Source organism: Geotrypetes seraphini, chromosome 4, assembly GCF_902459505.1.
Source record: "Geotrypetes seraphini chromosome 4, aGeoSer1.1, whole genome shotgun sequence".
Lineage (NCBI taxonomy): Eukaryota > Metazoa > Chordata > Amphibia > Gymnophiona > Dermophiidae > Geotrypetes > Geotrypetes seraphini.
In genome coordinates, this window is record NC_047087.1 from 322,650,148 (window position 1) to 322,673,071 (window position 22,924).

The 22,924-nt window shown below is 42.7% G+C and overlaps 1 protein-coding gene across 1 annotated transcript in view; it reads left to right on the forward strand.

The window, feature by feature from the left end:
• DMBT1 (deleted in malignant brain tumors 1) overlaps nucleotides 1-22,924 on the forward strand; it is a 572,499-nt gene that overhangs the window by 85,656 nt on the left and 463,919 nt on the right. The gene's annotated exons all lie outside the window — the stretch shown is intronic.

Sequence of the window (22,924 nt, forward strand, 5' to 3'; positions counted from 1 at the left end):
TTCTGGCCTTTGAAATCCTGTCAAAAAAATGAAATCTTCTTTATCTGTTTAAAAACTTCTTTTTTTGTTTGTTTCTTTTGAAGTATTTTAATACAGTAACCACTGTACATTCTCCATTGTGGATACGTAAAAATGGCCTCATCATATTAGAAGAATGGTCTAATGTTTAGCAGTAAATAAAAAGAATGAATGTGGAGAAGTGCTGAGTGAAGCACTTGGGGAGTAAAAATGAAAAGTTGCTGTATGAGAAGCTGTTATGCACGGATTGGGAGCGAGATCTTGGGGTGATAGTGTCTGAAGATCTAAAGGCTGCAAAACAATGTGTAAAAGTGGTGGCTGTAGTCACAAGGATGCTGGACTGCACCATAGAGAGACAGGTTGTTAGCAGAAGAGGGAAGGTGTTAATGCCCCTGTAGAAGCCATTGGTGAGGCCCCATTTTGAATACAGAGTTCAATTCTGGAAGCCATATCTTTCTAGGAATGTCAGAAGAACTAGAAGTGGTCTAGAGAATGGCTATGAAAATTATGCCAAGAGATAAGAAGAGATTTCAACACCTGAATATGAATGCCCTAAACGAAAGAAAGGCTAGAGGAGATGTGATACAGGGTTAATGGGTTATAGGATCCGAGGCAACATGGCTTTACAAAAGGTAAATCGTGCCAAACGAACCTGATTGAATTTTTTGATTGGGTGACCAGAGAGCTGGATCGAGGACATATGCTAGATGTAATTTACTTGGATTTCAGCAAAGCCTTTGATACAGTTCCTCATAGGAGGCTGTTGAACAAACTTGAAGGGCTGAAGTTAGGACCCAAAGTGGTGAACTGGGTCAGAAACTGGCTGTCGGACAGACGCCAGAGGGTGGTGGTTAATGGAAGTCGCTCGAAGGAAGGAAAGGTGACTAGTGGAGTCCCTCATGGTTCGGTGCTGGGGCCAATCCTGTTCAATATGTATGTGAGTGACATTGCTGAAGGGTTAGAAGGAAAAGTGTGCCTTTTTGCAGATGATACCAAGATTTGTAACAAATTAGACACCGAAGAGGGAGTGGAAAATATGAAAAAGGATCTGCAAAAGTTAGAGGAATGGTCTAATGCCTGGCAACTAAAATTCAATGCAAAGAAATGCAGAGTAATGCATTTGGGGATTAATAATAGGAAGGAACCGTATATGCTGGGAGGAGAGAAGCTGATATGCACGGACGGGGAGAGGGACCTTGGGGTGATAGTGTCCGAAGATCTAAAGGCGAAAAAACAGTGTGACAAGGCAGTGGCTGCTGCCAGAAGGATGCTGGGCTGTATAAAGAGAGGCGTAGTCAGTAGAAGGAAGAAGGTGTTGATGCCCCTGTACAGGTCATTGGTGAGGCCCCACTTGGAGTATTGTGTTCAGTTTTGGAGACCGTATCTGGCGAAAGACGTAAGAAGACTTGAGGCGGTCCAGAGGAGGGCGACGAAAATGATAGGAGGCTTGCGCCAGAAGACGTATGAGGAGAGACTGGAAGCCCTGAATATGTATACCCTAGAGGAAAGGAGAGACAGGGGAGATATGATTCAGACGTTCAAATACTTAAAGGGTATTAACGTAGAACAAAATCTTTTCCAGAGAAAGGAAAATGGTAAAACCAGAGGACATAATTTGAGGTTGAGGGGTGGTAGATTCAGGGGCAATGTTAGGAAATTCTACTTTACGGAGAGGGTGGTGGATGCCTGGAATGCGCTCCCGAGAGAGGTGGTGGAGAGTAAAACTGTGACTGAGTTCAAAGAAGCGTGGGATGAACACAGAAGATTTAGAATCAGAAAATAAGATTAAATATTGAACTAAGGCCAGTACTGGGCAGACTTGCAAAGTCTGTGTCTGTATATGGCCGTTTGGTGGAGGATGGGCTAGGGAGGGCTTCAATGGCTGGAAGGGTGTAGATGGGCTGGAGTAAGTCTTAACAGAGATTTCGGCAGTTGGAACCCAAGCACAGTACCGGGTAAAGCTTTGGATTCTCGCCCAGAAATAGCTAAGAAGAAAAAAAAAATAATAATAATTTAAATTGAATCAGGTTGGGCAGACTGGATGGACCATTCGGGTCTTTATCTGCCGTCATCTACTATGTTACTATGTTACTATATTAGACATCTAAATACTTGAATGGTATTATTCATAAGAACATAAGACTAGCCTTACTGGGTCAGACCAATGGTCCATCAAGCCCAGTAGCCCATTCTTATGGTGGCCAATCCAGGTCACTAGTACATGAATTTAGGTTGTGGGCTGGTAGACTTGGGAGTGACTTTAAGATATACTTTTTCATGGGGACAGTGATGGATGCCTGGAATTACATTAGTGTTTTCTATCCCGCCAATACCTTTCAGTTCTAGGCAGTTTACAAAAAGGGTTGGCCTAGCCATTCCCAGGGAGCTTACAGAGTTGATAGATAGAGTAAGCTTACACGAATTGAAGACTAGCATGAGCGATGGGATCTGGGGGAGGGTTTATAAGGTTTCAGTTAGCTCATTTGACAAATTTTTTGAAAAGTATAGTTTTCAGTTCTTTCCTGAATGTTTTGTAGTTGATCGTCTTGGTCAGTAGCTCGGAGAGGTGGCAGTTTATTTTCGCTGTTCTGGTGGCTAGTAGTTCATCATATAGTTTTTTGCTTTGTATGCCTTTTGCTGGGAGATGGGTGAAGAGAGCCTGTGGTCTCCTTGGTCTTGAAGTGTTATTTCTGATCAAGTGTTTGTTTAGGTAGCTGGGACCAGATCCATTTAGGGCTCTGAAGAGGGTGCAAAAGAATTTATATTGTATGCGTGCTTATATTGGGAGCAAGTGTGAATCTTGGTAAGCAGTGGTAAAGTAATCGTATTTTTTCAAGGAATATATCAATCTGAGAGCTAGGTTTTGCACCATTTGTAATTGTTTTAAGATGTAGGTGGGGGTATGACAAGTATAGGCTGTTACAATAGTCCAGGAGGCCCAGGATTAGCACTTGGACCATGAGTCTGAATTGTTCTTTGTTGAAGTATTTTCTGATTTTTCTTAGGTTGTACATGGTTACGAATGCTTTTTGGACTGTTTTGCTGATTTGAAGTTGCATGATGTCTATTATTATTCCCAGCAGTTTTAGGTTGGGTTGTAGGGGGTATTGGATGGAGTTTAATTCTAAGTTTGTTATGGAGGGTGTTTTGTTTTTTTCTAAAAGTAGGAATTTGGTTTTGTCTTGGTTCAACTTTAGTTTGTGATCTCGCATCCATTGTGATATTGTTTCTAGTGTTGTATGTATTTTGATTGTTGTGTCATTGGTGGATTGGTCAAAAGGCAGGATGATGGTGATATCATCTGTGCAGCTGTATGAGGTTATGTCTAATTTGTCTAGGCATGTGCCGAGTGTGGCTATGTAGAGGTTGAAGAGTGTTAGTGATAGTGGTGAGCCTTGGGGGACTCCGCAGGGGTTGTTCCAGGTTTCAGATTGTTCTTTCTTTGTTTTGACTCTGTATTTCCTTGAGCAGGGAATCCTTCAAACCAGTTGTAGACTCTGCCTGTGATTCCTATTGCCTCCAGTGTAAGATGTCGTGATCTACCAGGTCAAATGCTGCAGTTAAGTCTAGTTGAATGAACAGAATTTTTTGCCTTTGCATAGGTGTTGTTTGGCTGTGTCTAGGAGAGAGAGTAGTAATGTTTCTATACTGTGTTGACCTCTGAAGTCTGATTGTGAGGGGTGAAGTAAGTTGTGGTTTTCTAGGTATTCGGAGAGGAGTTTTGCTACGAAGCCTTCCTTTTCTGCAGTCATTTTCAATGTTTCTATGTTTCTATCTTGGCGTATAGTGGTATTGAGGCTATGGGTCTGTAATTGGATGGTTGATCTGTAGCTCCTTTAGGGTCTTTCAGGATGGGGGTTATGATGATCTCGGAGAGATCTTGCAGGAATTGGCCTTCTAAGAGGATGTAATTAGTCCATTGCAAGAGGTGGGTGTGGAATCTGGTGCGGGCAGCTTTTAACTGGTATGGGGGGACAGTAATTAAGGTCGCATGCCGCATGATTGTATTTTTTTGTAGAGTCTGTCTAGGTCGAGCCATTATATGTCTTGGAAGTCTGACCAGTTTTTGTCTGCCGTGCAGGATTCTTTTTCTGTGGGTGGCAGCATAATTTATTCGAGGTGGTTTGGGGTCCCGGAGAACATATTTCTAGCAGTTGAGATTTTGTTTCTGAAGAGTTCTGCCAGTTGGTTGGCTGTGGGGGGGAGGAGTACTTTTGGTAGCTAGGTAGGGTTTGGTGTCTATGAGTTCCTTTAGTAGTTTGAAAAGTTTTTTGGTGTCTTAGATTTCTGTGCCTATTTGATTTGATTCTTTTATCATTTGTATTGTTTGTTCAGTGTTCTCCAGGTTGTTTTTATGTGTTCCTGGTTGTTTTTTCTCCAACCTGATAAGCAATTTGGCCTTTTTTTTATCAGCTTCTACATATTCCTCCCCTTCACCTTTAAGTCTCACAATGCCACTTTTGCGCTTCTTCCTATCACTAATATATCTAAAAATCATTGTGTCTCCCCGTTTTACCGTGTCAGCTATTTTTTCTTCCATTTTCATCTTTGCTTTCCTGACTACACGACCAGTCTCTTATAACTTTTCCAGATACATTTGTCTGTCTTTCTCTTACTGCGATCTTTTGTAGTTTATGAAAGCTAACCTCTTATTCCTTACCTTCTCAGGTACTACTTTTGAGAACCAAAGTGGCCTTCTTTTCCTCTTACTTTTACTTACTTGTCTCACCAATCAGGCTTCAGGAAAGGATACAGCACAGAAACAGTCATAGCTTCCATACTAAACCACCTTTATGATCTTTTCAGCAAAGGCAAAAGCGCATTGATTCTGCAACTTGACCTCAGCAGTGCGTTCGACCTAGTAGACCATGAAATCATGCTACTATGCCTTGACGCAATAGGAATCTCAGGAAAGGTAATGAAATGGTTCCAATAATTCCTAATAAACAGATCCTACCGAGTGACCAGCAGCGGAAATTACTCCAACCCATGGAAAAACCCATCAGGGGTGCCCCAAGGCTCCCCTCTATCACCCACATTATTCAACATCTACCTCGCATCCTTAGGTCACCTACTACAAAAATCTCATGTATTCTTTCCCCATGCTTCTCCAATTCATGATGTAATTTCCTTCTTCTTGCATTTTGTAATTTGCTGATTGTCCAGCCTGCTTTCTATGTGAACCGCCTAGAAGTCAGTTCGACTATGGCGGTATAGAAAAATAAAGTTATTATTATTATTAAAATCACTCCTTTCAGTTTTGCCTACCGAATTTCCATTCCTTCCAGACATTCCCATCCAGACAATAATTCCTTGATGTAAACCCCCATCCGAATCTTTGCTTTTGAATGAGCCCTCTCTATACCCATCTTAGTAGTAAACTGTACCATGCAGTGATCACTGGATGCCAGATAATCACCCACTGTAACATCAGAAACACTTTTCCTGTTTGTAAGCACTAAGTCTAGCAAGAGCCCATCCCGCTTGGGTTCCATTACCAACTGCTGGAACAGTTCTCCTTGTAGGGAATCCAGGATCTTCCTACTTCTAGAAGACCCTGCAATAGGGATACCCCAATCAACATCCAGCATGTTAAAATCACCTATTAGCAAGACTTCCCCTTTTTAGAGATATTCTGAATATCTACTATTAAATCTCTATCTACTTCTTCCGCCTGTGAAGGAGGACTGTATATCATACCAATATAAATATATTCACCATTCCCTCTTTCCAAATTGGTCCACAGTGCCTCTTGTCCTGCAGATCCTGCAATTGTGTGGCTTTAATATGTTCTTTAACATATAACTCTACTCTCCCTCCTCTTCTTCCTACCCTGTCTTTCCTGAACAGATTATAGCCTGGTATAACTACATCCCAGTCATGGTTCTCCATGAACCATGTCTATATCCAACTCCTTTTCTTCCATCACAGCTTCTAGATCCAGAATCTTGTTTCCCATACTTCGAGCATTAGTATATCCTGCTTTCCAGACACCTCTCCCTTTTCCCATCCGTGTAGAGGTATTATTTGATTTACTTACCTGAGGGATTATACTCACCCAGGAGCTTTGATCACCCTGCCCCATCACTTTTATTTTAAAGCCATCTTTAGTAGATTAGCCAGCCTGCTGGCAAAAACACTTCTTCCCTTCTTTGATAGATGCACACCATCCCTGCTCAGCAGCCCTTGGAAGATCATCCCATGGTCTAGGAAGCCAAAACGCTCTCGACGACACCATCCACGTAGCCAAGCATTCATCTCCAGGATGTGAATAACATGAGGCAGGATCTAGTGAAACTTGAAGAATGGTCCAGTAATTGACAACTAAGATTTAAAGCAAAAAAAAAAAAATAAAATACAGGGTCATGCACTTGGACTGCAAAAGACCAGGAGAACGGTATAGTATAGGTGACAAAGAACTTCAGGGGTACAAAAGAAGAGTGGGGCTTGGGGGTGATTCTGACTGATGATCTCAGGGTAGTAAAACAGGTAGAAAAAACTAGGAAAATGGTTGGGTGCATAAGGAGAGGAATAGCCAGTAGAAAAGGGATGTGGTAATGCTGTTGTCTCTGGTGAGAGGACCCGTTTCGCCAAACTGGCTTTTTTCAAGGGTTCCAGCAAGGAGCACTTAATTTGGCTTCCTCTTGCATTGCTCTTGCCTCGGCTGCAAGAGGAAGCCAAATTAAGTGCTCCTTGCTGGAACCCTTGATAAAGCCAGTTTGGCGAAACGGGTCCCGTTGGGCATTTGAGCATTGGAGCAAGAATGATAAGAAAAAAGAAAAGTTTTTGAATAAAGAAAATTGAAGAACGTCACAAGTTGGTCTGTTCTGTTTTGAATGGTTTATCCTGCTGAGTGAGGATTGCACACTGTTTGAGTTGTTCATTTTACCTCACTTCCTATCTTCAAGAACCTCTCCTGTAGTGTCTCTGGTGAGAGCCCATTTAGAATACTATGTGCAATTTTGGAGACCATACCTTCAAAAGATATCACTAGGATGGAGTCGGTCCAGAGGGCTGCTACAAAATTAAATATGAATAATACAATAAAGAATCTGAATAAAAGAAAAGAAAGCATCATATACCACCACAGTCTTTAACAAACATATCCAATGGGCTCCAGATGTCATGAAATGCCCGGAACTGACCATTTTGCTCCACTAACATTCGTTCATGCCGATAATACAAACACAGTGACTCCCACCAGAATGCGAAGTTTAGACGATCCCAATTTTTCCAGTTTCTTGTGATTAACTGCAACCCAACTCTAGACATTACCAAGAGAACCTTATCTTTGTGAATATCAAGCGGACTCTCGGGCATAATTGAAGTTCCAAATAAAATGGTCCCATATGATAATGAAATAGGAACACCAAGAATTGAAGTCATTTTGCCCCATATGGATTTCAAAAAGGCCTTAATTAAATATGATGTTTCAATAAATATTTTTAAAAGATAATTTAAAATAGAGTCGACGCATTGTTTTAAAATCTTGAGCTTACTGTTATTAATGAAATATTTTTGTGTGAATGAGTATTGTGCAAACGGGTCTTACATATTCACTTAGGCTGGCTTTCAGATTTCAATAACAATGACCCCTTTCATTTAACAGGAAAGTTTTTTCCCTCATGAATGTACTTTCCAAGAACTTCAAGAGGCATCTACGGTTAAATATTTGTAAAACATTTTATTGAGCAATAAAGGTTTAAAACAGAGTAACCAACACATTCAAATTGTCTCCAAAATGACTGATATTCTCACGAAGTGCTGTCATGCTCAGCTTTTTGCAAAAAGTCTTTTCCACCTCCCTCCCTCCCTCCCTCTCTCCCAACTAGAGAGTTGCACGGGGACAGAAATCAAACCTGTTCCCGCTCATCACCGGAGGATCAAACCCATCCCTGTCTGTTCCCCCCCCCCCATCCCTAAAAACTTCAGAAGTAGTTATTTCATTTAATTATGCTACTGAATTAAAGGCTCTGGTAGAGACCCATTTACAAATAAGCAAAGACACTTTAATTAATTTGGAAATATTAATTGAGAATATATACTTTGTAAATGGGTTTCAACCAGAGCATCTAATGTAAATATAAAATATAAATACTCAGAGGATGAGGACCCTCAAGCTGTCAGCTGAGGACTTCCTCATCAGTTGGCCGGGGATCCCTTTTGCCAACCTTGGCAGGCAGCAGTAGCATCCCTGGGTCACAGATGCTGGCATCTCAGTGGCTCATGGATGCTGCCAGTAACTGCTGCGCTTGGTGGAGGGGAGTTCTGGCTGACTCTAGAGGAGGTCCTCTGCTGGCAGAGCTTGGGGATCCCCACCAGCCACAGCAAGGGTCAGCAAGTACTTCAACACTGTAGAAATAAAACCAAAAATGCATTTCCTTTTCTTTTGAACACAGTACAAAGATATCTGCTATATACATTTCCCAAAGCTAACATATTTTAGTCAATAAATTCTGTTTTTTACCTTTGTTGTCTGGAGACTTTTTTCCATCAAGTTGGTCCCAGTTTCTTTTTTCCGCTTTCCTGTCTTCTGTAAATTCTTCTGTTGCTATCCGTTCTCAATTATGAGTTTAACTAGTATAGGCTTAAATGTGTAAGCTTAATCTTTAGGTGGCCCTCGGAGCTTTCAAGTATTCACATCGTGGCCCTTTAAATGAAAAAGGGCCACTCACACCCCCCCCCCCATTGTCCCAGGTACATTAGATAGATTGTGAGCCCACTTGGACAGACAGCGAAAAATGCTTGAGTACCTGAATAAATTCATGTAAAACCGTTCTGAGCTCCCCTGGGAGAACGGTAGAGAAAAGTAAATAAATATAAAAATAAAATAGTACCTAATATTGTCATGACAAACATCCTAAAACCTGTATCCCCAGGTGCACTGTCTGCAAGCCTTATAAACATTGTTTCTCAAACTGTCTGACCTGGCCCCAAAGAGATTCCAGAATTTTACTTTATTTTAAAAAAATTTCCTTCCTAAGTCCAGAGAAGAGCGACTAAGATGGTTCAGGGGCTGGAGGAGTTGCCGTACTGGGCCTCTTCTCCCTTGAAAAGAGGGGACATGATCGAAACGTTCAAGATAATGAAGGGAATAGACGTAGAGGGGCATAATCGAAAGAGACGTCTAAGTCCCTTTTCATCTAAGTCGCAAGTCGTCCAAAGTAAAAAACAGCCTAGGACACATTTTTTAAAAATACATCCAAAATTTTTTATGTTTCGAAAATCGCCCTAACTATACATCCTGCCGATCTGATCATCCAAGTCGCTAAATCGTCCATCTTTATACCACATTTTTGGCCAACTTTTCATCCAAGTCAAAAACACCTAGAACAAGCCCTGTTGGACGTGGGAGGGGTCTGCAAAGTGATGGACTGAACACCCAGACATGGCACCTAAATAGTGGGGTACCTTACAGGGCACTGCTGTGAACGTCACAAAAAGGGTGCCACGTCTTCTCCTCACTACAGCTCCCTTATAGGTCATGGTGAGCCCCCCAAACCACCTCCAGAATCCCCTAGACCCACTTATCTACCACCCTAATAGCCCTTATGGCTGCAGGAGCCACTTATATATCAGTAAAAAAAGAGTTTTGGGGGTGTATAGGGGAGTGCACATGTTTCAGTATCAATGCAATAATTACAGGGGCTTATGGGCATGGGTCCTCCTATCCATGAGTCCCTAACCCACCCTCAAGATGGCTTAAGCTGCCTCTGTGCTAGACGACTAGGCTTTCCTATGCCAGGCTACCAGGTGATGATGGTCTGGAGGTTGAATTTTAAAGGTGTGATTAATATTTTTATAGTGGGGGTGTCAGTGATCACTGGGGTAGTGTGTGGAGGTCTATTTTATGTGTTTGCAGTGCTTATCGGCACTTGGACGTATTTGGACAATGTTCGTCCAAGTGCCGACATAGGACATTTTTTGGACGTTTTTCTCTTTCGATTATGAGCCCCTTAGTAAATAAAGACAGGTTGTTCACCCTCTCCAAGGTAGGGAGAACGAGAGGGCACTCTCTAAAGTTAAAAGGGGATAGATTCCGTACAAACGTAAGGAAGTTCTTCTTCACCCAGAGCGTAGTAGAAAACTGGAACGTTCTTCCGGAGGCTGTTAGAGGGGAAAACACCTTCCAAGGATTCAAGACAAAGTTAGACAAGTTCCTGCTGAATCAGAATGTACACAGGTAAGGCTAGACTCAATTAGGGCACTGGTCTTTGACCTAAGGGCCGCCGCGTGAGCAGACTGCAGGGCACGATGGCCCACTGGTCTGACCCAGCAGTGTCAATTCTTATGTTCTTATGTACATTACTTATGCAAGAGTCTGTCAAGGTTCAAGGTTTATTAATATTTGATGTATCGCTGAATCTGTTTACAAAGCGATGTACACAAGTAAAAAAGGGATAAGATTATAAAGATGCAAATTAAAAATTCGTTAACATCAAATTTAAGACAAGACAGACTTGAACTGGGGAGGGAAGAAGGGCAAAAGTTACATCTGTTATATCGAGAAAAACAAATATGGAAAAAACAGAAGGAAACGGGGGTAGTTAAAAAATTAAAAAATAAAAATATTAATATTGAGTATTAAAGGCATCTTTAAAAAGGTGCGTTTTTAAGGATTTTTTAAAAGAAAGAAGATCTATTTCATTTTTAATATGTTGTGGCAGAGAGTTCCACCATTGTGGGCCCATAACAGAAAACATATCTGATCTTCTTGTACCTATTGTTTTCAGGGAAGGTATAGAGGATGATCTGAGTGAGCGTACGGGATTATGAGGAATTAACATTCGTGCTATAAACTGAGGTTCGTTGTGGGCTAGGGTTTTAAATATAAGCAGCATGACCTTAAATAGAATGCGATGGCTGATAGGAAGCCAATGAGTGTTGATAAATGGTGGTGTAATATGATCATATTTCCTAGCGTTATAGATCAATTTAATGGCGGTATTTTGAATGATTTGAAGACGTCGTTTTTCTTTTTGAGAGATGTTGAGTAATAAGGAGTTATAGTAATCTATTTTAGCTATAACTAGTGAGTGGATCAGAATGTTACGCTATTTAGGCTCAAGAAATTTGGCGATTGATCTTATTAATCGCAGTTTATAAAAGCAAGATTTGACTATATTATTAATATGATCGTGAAATATCAATTTATCGTCAATTATAACCCCTAGAATTTTTAAATTGGGGTCAATTTCTATAATGTTATTATTAAGAATGAATGGAATTTTAAGGATTATGTCATTTTTCCAGTTAAAAATCATAGTTTTTGTTTTTTGATATTTAACGCTAATTTGTTCGTGTTGAGCCAGTTTTGAACTAATTCAAGTTTTTTATTTATGGACATAATGTCTTCATGATTTTCGGGGTCAAAAGGGTGCATTAATTGGATATCATCTGCATATGAAAAGGAAGTAACGTTATGAGCGTCTGTGTGCGTAAGGATACAACCGCCCAGGCAAGCATCATTCTTTGACGTGATTGGTCCTTGAAAACTAACAGCAAGTCACTTGGTTTTGATTTTTTATGCAATAGTTATCCTAACTTGAGCAACAAAGCAATCAAGGCTTTGTTACCGTTTGGATCTTCTTATCTTTGCGCAATTGAATTTTCATCTCTGAAAGAAATTAAATTGAAAGATCAAAAGGGAACGACTGCAGATGGTGGAGGATGAAATATCGAGCTGCATTTTCAGTTCATTTGTACTTATCAGTTCTATTCTATCTACTTTAGTTTCACCGTTGTTACAATTACCCATACATAGCTTAAAGAACTTTCAAAAAATAACTCTCAAATGTAATTTTTTGTTGGTTTTGCAAATTTAAAATTTCAATTATGTTCCACGAAAAACAGTGTGCCAGAGCTAAAAAAGATTTGAGAGACACTGTCCTCAGGAAACTGATGGGCCAATGATCAGAACCTAATGGCAGTGCCAGAGCGGCTGCGCAGATGTTCAGAGGGCTGTAGCATACCCAAGATTAATGTAAATAGTATTTCCATGTAGTTCCTATTTCCTCCCCAAAGCAAAGCCTCCTAACACCCACTTGGAGCTGGCATTGAGGGATTTCCCACAGTTCACAATGTAAAATCTGCTGCTATGGATTGAATTTGGAAGCGGGAGGAAGCCTCTAAGCTTGGGAGTGAGAAACACACAAGTCTTGAGTGAGCAAAGCCGAAAATGAAAGTGCACATTGGTGCCTCTTTTTTTGCACTTACACTTACCGCAAAACTCTTGTGTGCCTGCACCAGGCACCTTCCCTTCAGTCTCACAACGTACATATTATTTGCATGCAATTAGTCTTGAGCATAGAGGAGCTATTTTTATGCACTCTTCCTGGTTCTGAGCATGGAGGCAACAAAAAGCACATTTCATTGTCTTTCCTAACTGCATACCAGAGGCAGTTGTAACTTCCCTTGTGATGACCAACTTGGAACACCTGCCATGCATGCCTGCTCGCTTGCTCCTTTTCTACCTCCCCCCCCCACTCCGATGTCAGAGCTACACTTCATCGCAAGGCAGCGGGCCCTGCAAGCAGCTGACGTGTAGCCTTCCCTCCAACTTCAGCTCTGACATCGGGGGAAGACTTACGAGTTGGCTACATGTGGCATGCTGGTAGCACTGTACGTTTCACGGAGCAGGAAAAGAAAATGAGCCCCTGGGCTCGAGCTGCCTTCAACCCTGCGGGATCCCTGCGACCCAAAGGGGAACCCACAGGATTCCCATCGTCCCCGTTCCCATGCAGCTCTCTACTCCCAACCCCTACCCCTGCAAGTTGTAATAAGACAGTGTGAATTGAACAACTCGGTTAAGTAAACCCAGAATAATCATAAATTCAAAATTCTAGTAGACCTAAAAGGTTTCCAAGTGGCTTGAAACAGATGCGCCTTAGGGGAAGATAAGCCTGAAGAACTGCAGCATTCCAAGGCTACAGTATGAATTAGATTAGTTTGCCAGAGTTGCTCTTTAGGAAGATCTGAAGAAATCCACAAGCTTAGAATACTCTTAAGGATCATTAGCACAGACCAATGCAGAAATTGGGGCAAGCCTCTCTTTAGAGGTCTCTTTAGAGTCTTGGGAGGTCCCTAAACAACTTTGTAGCCGATGGGGTCACCAGCACCAACCAGAAATATCCTTTGTCAAAACCCAGCAATCCAAGGACCTGTCCAAACATATGTCCTGGAGAAGCTAATGAATGGCCACATTTTGGATAGGACGCAGTGGTAGCAAATATCTACTTGGTTGGTGCATCTTACGAGAAGATACATAGGGCTAGATTCTGTAACCGGCGCCCAATTCAGTGGCTGCCTTAAAAGCAGCCGCCAATCGCTTTCTAGTGCGCCAGTTACAGAATTGCGGCTTTGGGGAATCCCTGCTGCTCAGCTGATGAGGAAGGAGGGAATTCCCCTGTCGCGATCGGCAAAGATAGGCAGCTGAAATGTAGGCCAGGGTTTTCCATCATTGGCCATGCCTACTCTGGCATTCTGTGGCCTAAAGCGGCTACCTAGCCGTGATTCCAACGGCCATTTCAATCACCTTTTATTTAGGCATTAGTAGACACTTAAACACTGCTGTTTCTGACTGCATTTTTCAATTACTTAGGCATCGGCAGGGCGCCTACTGTTGCCTAATTTTAGGTACTGGCTACAGAATTTCCTCCATAAATAATTTTATTTTGCATTTCCCAAAATGACGTATTAAATCTTAGAGACCTAAGGGCAGTAAACAGAGCTGTGATGCCATCTTCTGGCCACTGAATGACTACATCTATAGTCTCTGCTCACATATAGCTACATAGTCCACTGATCGAAAGTGCGCTTTTAAGTGCATGTGATGGAAGCATAAAGGGACACAGTCCTATGAATCAATAATAAAAACTGTTGATAGTAATTCATGTATATCGGTAGTGATGGAGGCCTTTGAGAGAGTGAAAACTTGGTGACACAATTGTAAATATGCAAAACAGTCCTTTTTAAAAAAAAATTTTTATTTATCATTTTAATTGATCATACAAGCATAATAAACATACTCGATCAGAGATTTGTAATTTCCAAGAATAAAATAATCTAATGTGGAGGCCCCCCCCAAAAAATCATTATTATTTAGTCCACAAATAATATGGAGTCAAAGAATAGAAATAAAAAGAATGAAATAGCAATCTATCATCTTAGGAGCATTCACAAAGGGCGCAGGAAGCTGCCAGTTCGCGCTACTCTTTTGGAACGGCAACAGAATCAATTATGCTTTCACTATCTTCTTTAGCCACAATAAATTCTAACAGTTGTTTGGGCTCAAAAAAAAGAAAATTTTCCCACCATAAGTAACACAACATTTTGACGGAAACTTCAAAATAAAGGTTGAACCTAGAGATATGACTCTCGGTCTATAAACCAAGAAGTCACTTCTTCTCTTCTGTGTCGTCTTTGAAAAATCAGGAAATATACGTATAGTTGAACCCAAAAATTGAACATTCATATTTCTGAAATAAGTCTTAAATATTAAATCTCTATCGAACTCGAGAGCAAAAGTCACCAGAAGGGTAGTTCTTTCCATGACTACATCAAGAGAGCTTTCTAAGAAATTTGTTAAGTCAATTTGTGTACCAGGAACCTCAGTCTGAGTGTTCCCTCTAAGCTGAGCAGGTGTCCTCCAGCTGCATTGCTACCACTAGGGGGTGGAATATTTTCAGTCGCTAAGGACAGGTATGTTCCCTGGAGTCCTGCAGAACTTGCCTGTCCCTCACAATTGAAAAATGTGACAGTAAAACAGCACCCTCTATTGGTGAGACTGTGGGTGGAGGACTCCTGCTCAGCTTAGAGGGAACAGTGCGGCCCGCGGTGACGGTGGTGAGCGAGGGAAATTCAAAATTCTCAAGTTATTTTTTCTTTGGTAATTTTCAATATGTTCTAATTTCTTCTAAATAACATTTCTTTCTTTAACAATATCCAATTGAAGATCTTTAACTTGTGAAATTTGTTGTTCATGTCTATGAATAATCTCACCATAGTTTTTCAGGGTTCCCTCTTGGTGTTCTACTTTAGAGTTAATAGCAACATTATCTTTCCTCAAAACTGCCACTGCTTTCTGAAGATTAGAATCCATAATTTCCATTGCCTTCCAAATTTCCTCCATACTCACGACAGGAGGTCTTTCTAACCTTCCATAAATGATCACTTCTCCCCCGGTATTCTTTTCTTCAGTCTCCATGCTTGAGATCGGTGTAGAATCTCCGGCTTGATCTTCAACCCCACTGGGTCTCCCAGCCGCTCCTCCAGGGCTACTTGTTTCCGTTTCCTCTATTGGGGACTTCGGCAATGCCTGCAACATGGGACTGGTGGTTCCGGGCTGACTAGGTGCCTGTCTTCCTTCGGGGCTTAACACTGCCCCATTGCCGCTAAGATCCTCCATCAACGGTGGGGGTTCTCCTGATGCTTGCTGCGTCCTCGGTGTAGCAAGCTGAGCCAGACCGTCCAAAGTAGTCTGAACCAACCCCCTCGGAGTCGCGGTCGCTGGAGGCACAGACCGCATTAAACCTTTCCTCTTTCCCAACATGCAAACTTACACCGCAGGACCGGTAAGTTGGAGAAGAGTCAGTTCGGGACCAAATTAGTCTCGCAGCTTAGTGTGCACGTCTGCTCCTGACGTCATCTTGACTCCGTTCCCCCGACATCAGATTTCACGTTGGGTGGGGAAGGCTCGCAAAACAGTCCTTTGGAGAGAGATGGTAACTCCTCTTGCAATTCTGGAAATGTCTTAATTAAACCATCATCATTCAATACATGAACTAAGTATACAATGCCCCTCCCCTCCCACCTGACAAAGGCAGAACCATCATACCCTGGGAAGGAAAGAGGAACACTTGGGATTAACAGTGTGAAACATCAGATCTATTGGTCTAAAAACGGTATATGCTACTCCCCGTGAGACCTGCTTCTCTAGAGTTAAATATTGAGCTTGTGGAGGTAACCGCTGCCAGCATTAATCTTGGAAATTCAATGTCAAGCCATGTCCAGGATTCCTCACTGAATATCTGGTTTATGTAGTACTGGTTAATATATATTCAGACCTTAACCAGGCATGGGTTTTTGCTTAAATATAGAACTAGGTTCGGTGTGAGGTATCCTTGGAGGATACTATTGAAACATGATATTTAGAGAGTCCCAGTAGAGAGGTTCCAATAATGGTAAAAGAAAGCCAGGAGGGTTTAAGAGGAAGGCAGAGTAAAAGTCTTAAATTTTTCCTGTCTTCTCAGCAGCCTGTAGTTGCAAGGAAAAAACACAATTTGAAGTGTCTGTATGCATATGCTAGAAGCCTAAAAAAATAAAATAGGGGAGTTAGAGTATATAGCACTGAATGATGAATTAGATATAATAGGCATCTCGGAGAGCTGGTGGAAGGAGGACAATCAATGGGACACTGTGTTACCTGGGCACAAATTATATCGCAAAGATAGAGTAGATCAAATTGGAGGGGGGGTTGCGCTATATGTAAAAGAGGGAATTGAATCAAATCAAATAAACATTCTGCATGACATAGATAGCAGTGTGGAATCCTTGCGGATAGAAGGGAAGGAATATAAAGGTAGAGTTATACTACCGTCGCCCGGGACAAAATGAGCATACAGATGAAGAAATGTTTTCAGAGATTAGGAAAGCTGGAGAAATGGCCAACACTATAATAATGGGTGATTTCAATTACTATAGCAAAAATGAGAAGCATATAACAGCAATCATATATGAAAAGAAAAAATTATATGCTAGACACTGAATTCAGAAAGCTAGAATATAAAGGACCCTTATCTGACATTACAATGATAGAGAAGCACCAATATCAATCTTGGAGAAAAAGGACCTCAGTTAGAAGGGCTTCAAGGGTCCTCCAAAGAACTCCAATAAGGTGCTACAACTCTAATGAACGTTAGTTCTAATCATTCCAAGTCCCATAAATAGTATTTCAATTAGGTTCCAATCAAAGCTGACTGAAAAATGTCCCAAAGACATGTGCTGTCAGTCCAAAAACATCCAAGCACCAGCATTTGGGCTCCAGCAGTACTGCTACTATGCTGTAAATCTTCTCCTATTCCATGCGGCTAGTCCTCTTCAAAACCCAACATTAGAGTTGTAGCACCTTATTGAAGTTCACTTAGAGAACAGTTAAGCTCTGGAACGCGTTGCCAGAGAATGTGGTACGAACGGTTAATGTAGCTAATTTTAAAAAAAAGTTTGGACAATTTCCTGGAGGAAAAGTCTATCATCTCCTGTTGAGACAGACATGGGGGAAGCCACTGCTTGACCTGGATCGGTAGCATGGAATGTTGCTACTCTTTGGGTTTTTGCCTGGTACTAGGGACCCATATTGGCCACCGTGAGAACAGGCTACTGGACTTGATGGACCCAGTAAGGCTATTCTTATGTGCTTATGTTCTTGGGTTATATTCTGAAAGACCAATTTTCTTCAGAAGGTTTCCAGTGTCATTGCGGAATACTAAGTTGTCTTCAATAAAGAATGGCTGCAAGTCCTTTACTCTCCATATCTAAGAAACTAGAGCTGATGTGGTCTCTCTATTGCTATTTTCTAAATCAGCGCCCCAAATAACCCCTGGAACAGGTTAAAAAACCCAAGGCACCAAGAAAAATATTTCTTTTATTGGCCTGTGTAATTCTTAGTTTTTCCAGCTCTGGATTGTATGTCACTGTTAAAGACCCAAAGGCCCGGATTTTGTATAGGATGCCCAGTATCAGAAGCCGACAGGTGTCCTATATAGAATCGGGCCTAAGGCCGCCTAAAATAAACCTGATTCTGTAACCGACGTCCATGTTACAGACGCCGGTTAGACAATCGGCAAGGGATCTCTCTGCTGCGATAAGTATAGCGGCCACGGCCATGGCTGCCAGTCCCTGCCCCGAATGAACGCGGCAGGAGGGTTGCCCAATCCCTCCTGCCTGGAACACCCTCACCCCCAAACCCACCGCCTCATTAAACGAGGCGTATTGTACTTTACATAGCTGCGGAATGATAAAGTCATTGACACTGCAACCCGCTGGATAGGACAGATTGTGGTATCAACCGAAAACTACCGGGTTCCTTCTTTGGGATAATACCTAACGGGGATACCACAAACTCCCCAAATGGCGGAACCCGAAAAGGCCCCGCAATCCTTCCCAAACTGAGCTCCTTCTGTAGCTTAGCACAGACAACATCCCTACGCAAAGCCACAGACTGAGAATTCCACGAGCAATGTCGCAAAGGCGGCCCATCGAACGGTATTGGGAAACCCTCAGAAAATCCAACTCCCAAAAGAGCAGCATCACACCTATTCGGATACACATGCAACCAAACCTGTCAAACCTTATTATTGATGGGGGAAGGAGCTTTGCCCGCCACTCCTTGCGGCAAAGGACCCTGATTGTCCTGAAAACTGTCCCCGACCGAGTGGCATGCCGCCTGGGCAACGAAAGGCTGGGTGATCTCCCGCACACTGACTGCAACAGTGCCGGAAACGACAGGTGGTACGAGTACAGCGCCCGCATTGAATTGGAAACATGCTGGATGCACCAAACTCCCTTTGACCCCAAGTCCCCTCCCTGCTCCCCCATCAGTCCCGAATCCCACCAAAGGGGGAGCCCACTGAGTACCTCCAACTCCCGTCCCCCTGTGGAGGTTTCCACCCCCAAACTGTTCAACTGCAGAACCAAGGGTCCGAAAGGACGCCCCCCGTGAAGGGGTCATCTCTGCTAGCCACAAATCAACATCCCTTACCCCCCAACAATCAGCTTTATCACAAAAACAATCAACTTTTCCGAAACTGCTCGTCATAGTTAAGCCAAAACCAGCTCCCATAAGTCCTGTAAGCCCTCAAGATGAGACCCGCATAGCGCAATAACCCAGGATATAATTCAGGACGAGCCTCACCTAAAACACTAAATATAACGGAAAATTGACTCCAATAAGAAAGTGGCTATGGAGGATGGTCAATAAGAGATATGAAACTCTGGAAGGAAGGTTGTTAGACCTCACTGAAAAAAAAGTTCACCTTCCAGTCATTGCAGCTAAATAAACCTCCATTGCACTGAAATATATATATAAGTTTAAAAAGGTTTTTCAATGTGGGAAAATAATATCTTCTCATCACACCATCACTGCATTGGTAGAAAATATTAAAGTTCACTTAGCTTTCAAATTACATTACATTACATTAGGGATTTCTATTCCGCCATTACCTTGCGGTTCAAGGCGGATTACAAAAGGTTAATTTAAAAAAAAAAACAGAGTTACAATGATTAGCAAGAGAGGTAAGTTGTAGATCTTATAAACATTTAGCGGGTTGTTGATTGTGAGGTGGTTTGTAAAAGAGTTAATAGGTGGTCATAGTGGAAGTTCTTTTGTTATTATTAGTGCAGTAATGGGTAGATCAAATGTCAGTTTTAGAGTTACTAAACGGTCGTGGTGTTATTGCTGCTTCAGGAATTTCTTGAAGAGTGTGGTTTTTATTTCTTTTCTGAACGTCCTATAGTCTGGGGTGGTCATCAAGAGGTTGGAGATCTGGTTGTCCAGCCTTGCGGCTTGGGTGGCTAGGAGGCCGTCGTGTAGTTTTGTTCTTTTTACTTCCTTGATTGGGGGGGTATGAATGGGGAGTGCTCAAGGGGTCCCAACGTGGCCCCATTTCAATCCCTGCTTAGATGTTGGATGAACTTGGTGATGACATCACATCCCTACTGGGTCTCGATGCGTGTTCTGAAAATTCTAACCGCCAGGCCTAGCAAACACATCAAATCCTAATAACCAATTGAATATATTCTTCGCTACCTGACCTCCCTTTTTCTTTGTATCGTCTTTACCACTATCTTTATTCAGAGTCCCTGTATTTTCCCACGCTAAAAGAATAAAGAAATCAATAAACTTGCCGCACAAAATCTTTCTCTTCCACTTTGGCGAAATATGACAATCCAAAGGAGCAATAGCGCATAATGTATGCCCTTTTCTAGATAAGCCCGGCGCAACACCATCACTGGGGCGGAACCCCTCAACAGCCATCCAGACAGGACTAAGCCTCACTTCCCCTTCCGAAGAAGAAGAGGAAGAAGACTGAGAGGACCCTGACGAGTCGGAAGACTCCCATACTGACAAAGGATCCGTCCCAACCAAACGCTGCTGACGCTTCTCACGATCCATGCGTTTTACCACATGTCTCAATCGCTTCAACAACTTTTTATCCCGCAAAATTTTACGCAGTGCCTTTTTTCCAGAACGCTGCAACCCCGATGACTGTCCCTCCTGTGACGACTCCCCTAAATCACCCCCCCCGCACCTCTCCTAAAGCAGTGAGCAAAGAATGAACCAACTCACCAAATGTCTGTGGTAGCGCTACAACACTGGTACTGGCCACTGCAACCTCTTCACTCCCAGCACTGACGGTGGAAGGGACCGGAACTGGCGCCACATCACAGATCTGAGCTTCAGCCGCTGGGAAACTAGGAGCTGCTGCCGCCCGAACATCCTTCCTGGCCGCTTGCTGGGCCGGTCGTGCCCGTCCACCACTATCCTTGCGCCCTTTGGGTTGCTCTTTACCCACCTTCAAGGGATCACTTTTACCGGCCCTTGAATTATCCTTCTTTCTCCTTGCCCCTCCCTGCTTACCACTAGCACCTGGTTTCCGCACCCCACCCATTCCTCCCATCCACTCCACCAAGAAATAGTACCCACACAGCGTAACAATAAGATGGGTGTATAAATAGATGGGTACAACCCCAACTCACTCACAAACTCACCCCACCTTCCCACTGCTTAACTATCCTACACCATCTTTCCAATCCACACAAGCAACCTTCCTAACACAAAAAACCTGTCACCGTGCACTGTAAACACCCACCTCTATTAAGGAACACTGTACCTAATCACCGTGTCCCAATAAATCCCTCACCAACCCGAAACCATTTTGAGCAAGTCAAACCAGCCCCTCACAAACCTCCCTCCCCCCTCCTGGGATTGGTAGTGCTGGTTGTGAGTGTCAGGCAATAGGCTGCCTGGTAGTCGATATAGCGCAAAAATATAAAATCAAAATCCACTCTTATGCAGATGACATCCAACTGCTCCTCCCCTTAGGCGAAAACCGGCCATCCCAAATTGCTAACCTCAAACTCTGCCTCACTGACATGAAAACTTGGATGTCAAACAACAAGCTTCAACTTAACGCCTCCAAAACCGAACTCCTATGGATCAGAAACAAAAACACCAAATACCTACGACCTACACTAACTTGGGATTCCACTCTACTAACGGCAGCAGATCAAGTTCGCAGCCTGGGAGTAACCCTAGACGGACACCTATCCCTATCTGCCCACATATCCCAAGTAGTCTCCACCTCCTTCTACTACCTTCGCCAACTGAAAAGGATCAAACCCTACATCTCCACACCAGACCTCGCCCAACTCCTATACGCATATGTCCTCTCCAGAATGGATTATTGTAACTCCCTATTTAATGGACTAACCAAAAATAATATCAAACGCCTCCAACGGGTCCAAAATGCAGCCATCCGCCTCCTACACAACCTCAACTACCACGATTCCATCTCCCCGGCACTCCATGCTGAACACTGGCTCCCAATTAGCCAACGCTGTACTTTCAAAGCCCTGGCAATGGCCCACAAGAGAATTTATTCCACCACCCCCTCCTACATAAAATCCAAGCTACCCATCTACAACCCCACTCGCACCCTCCGCTCAAAGTCAGAGATACGCCTATGCACCCCCCCCCCCGGAAGATCCCTGCTCACAGAAACAGCCCACAAACGATCCTACAGCCACTTCATTCCACACCTTTGGAACCAACTCCCCCCCCAACTTAGACAACAGAACTCATTATTAACTTTCAGGAAATCGGTAAAGACCCTCCTCTTCAACTAAAGATCTCCTCTGTCTTCTCCCCTCTTACGCCCCCCTCCACTCTCCTATCTCCTCCCCAAAACTCCAATATAACCCTCTCTTACTCTCTCCACCAACAAATTGTATCTAAACGCTTATAACTTTCCTTAAACTAAACTACTGTATTTCCCCCTTCTCTTTTTCTGCTATACTCCCCCTGTATTTAATTCTCTCCAAAATCTATAAATCCAATTACTAAACCTGTTGTATTACTTATAAGTCTATTTACTCTCCACTGTGTATGTTCATTTGTAGACCGTTCTGAGCTACTGGGAGGACGGGATAGAAATCCAAATAAATAAATAAATAAATAGTTGATTTAAGTCCGGTGGGGGTTGGGGGTTTGAGGGTGCGGAGTGATAGCTAGGCTGTGAGTGGTGTGTGTTTGACGTGAGAAGCAGTATTGGAAGGGGAAAATCTAAACTACGAGGCTAATGGAAGAGAACAGACTTACATTACCATCCTTAAAACGACTATCATACATCGTATGTGTCTTTATAAAGAAAGGCCTTTAAGCTGCTTTTAAATTTATCGAGGGATATAATTTCTCTTATGTGATTTGTTGCTATTGCGGGAGCTACTGTTGCTCCCATTGCCCATTGCCAGATGAAAGGGGTCCTTCGTCAGTCCTAGAAGGCAGGTTGTAGGATTGGCGTTGCTTGTGAGATGTGGCTAGTATGCCTCTTTCTGGTGTGGCGTGGAGGGATTGAGGTGTGGACCTCCTTTCTCCTCAATAATTTGTTCTGGAGTCATCTCTCTGGGCTGCTGCGCTGAGATGACTACAGAGATGAAATTGTTTGTTGAGGACTGTAAAGGAGGTTGTTGGCTGTTTTAGTGAATGTTGGGAACAAAAATCTCATGCATGAATACAAGATGTCCGGGGCGGTACTTGGAGAGACCTCTCAGGAAAGGGATTTGGGAGTTCTGATTGATAAGTCCATGAAGCCATCTGCACAATGCGCTGTGGCGACGAAAAGGGTGAACA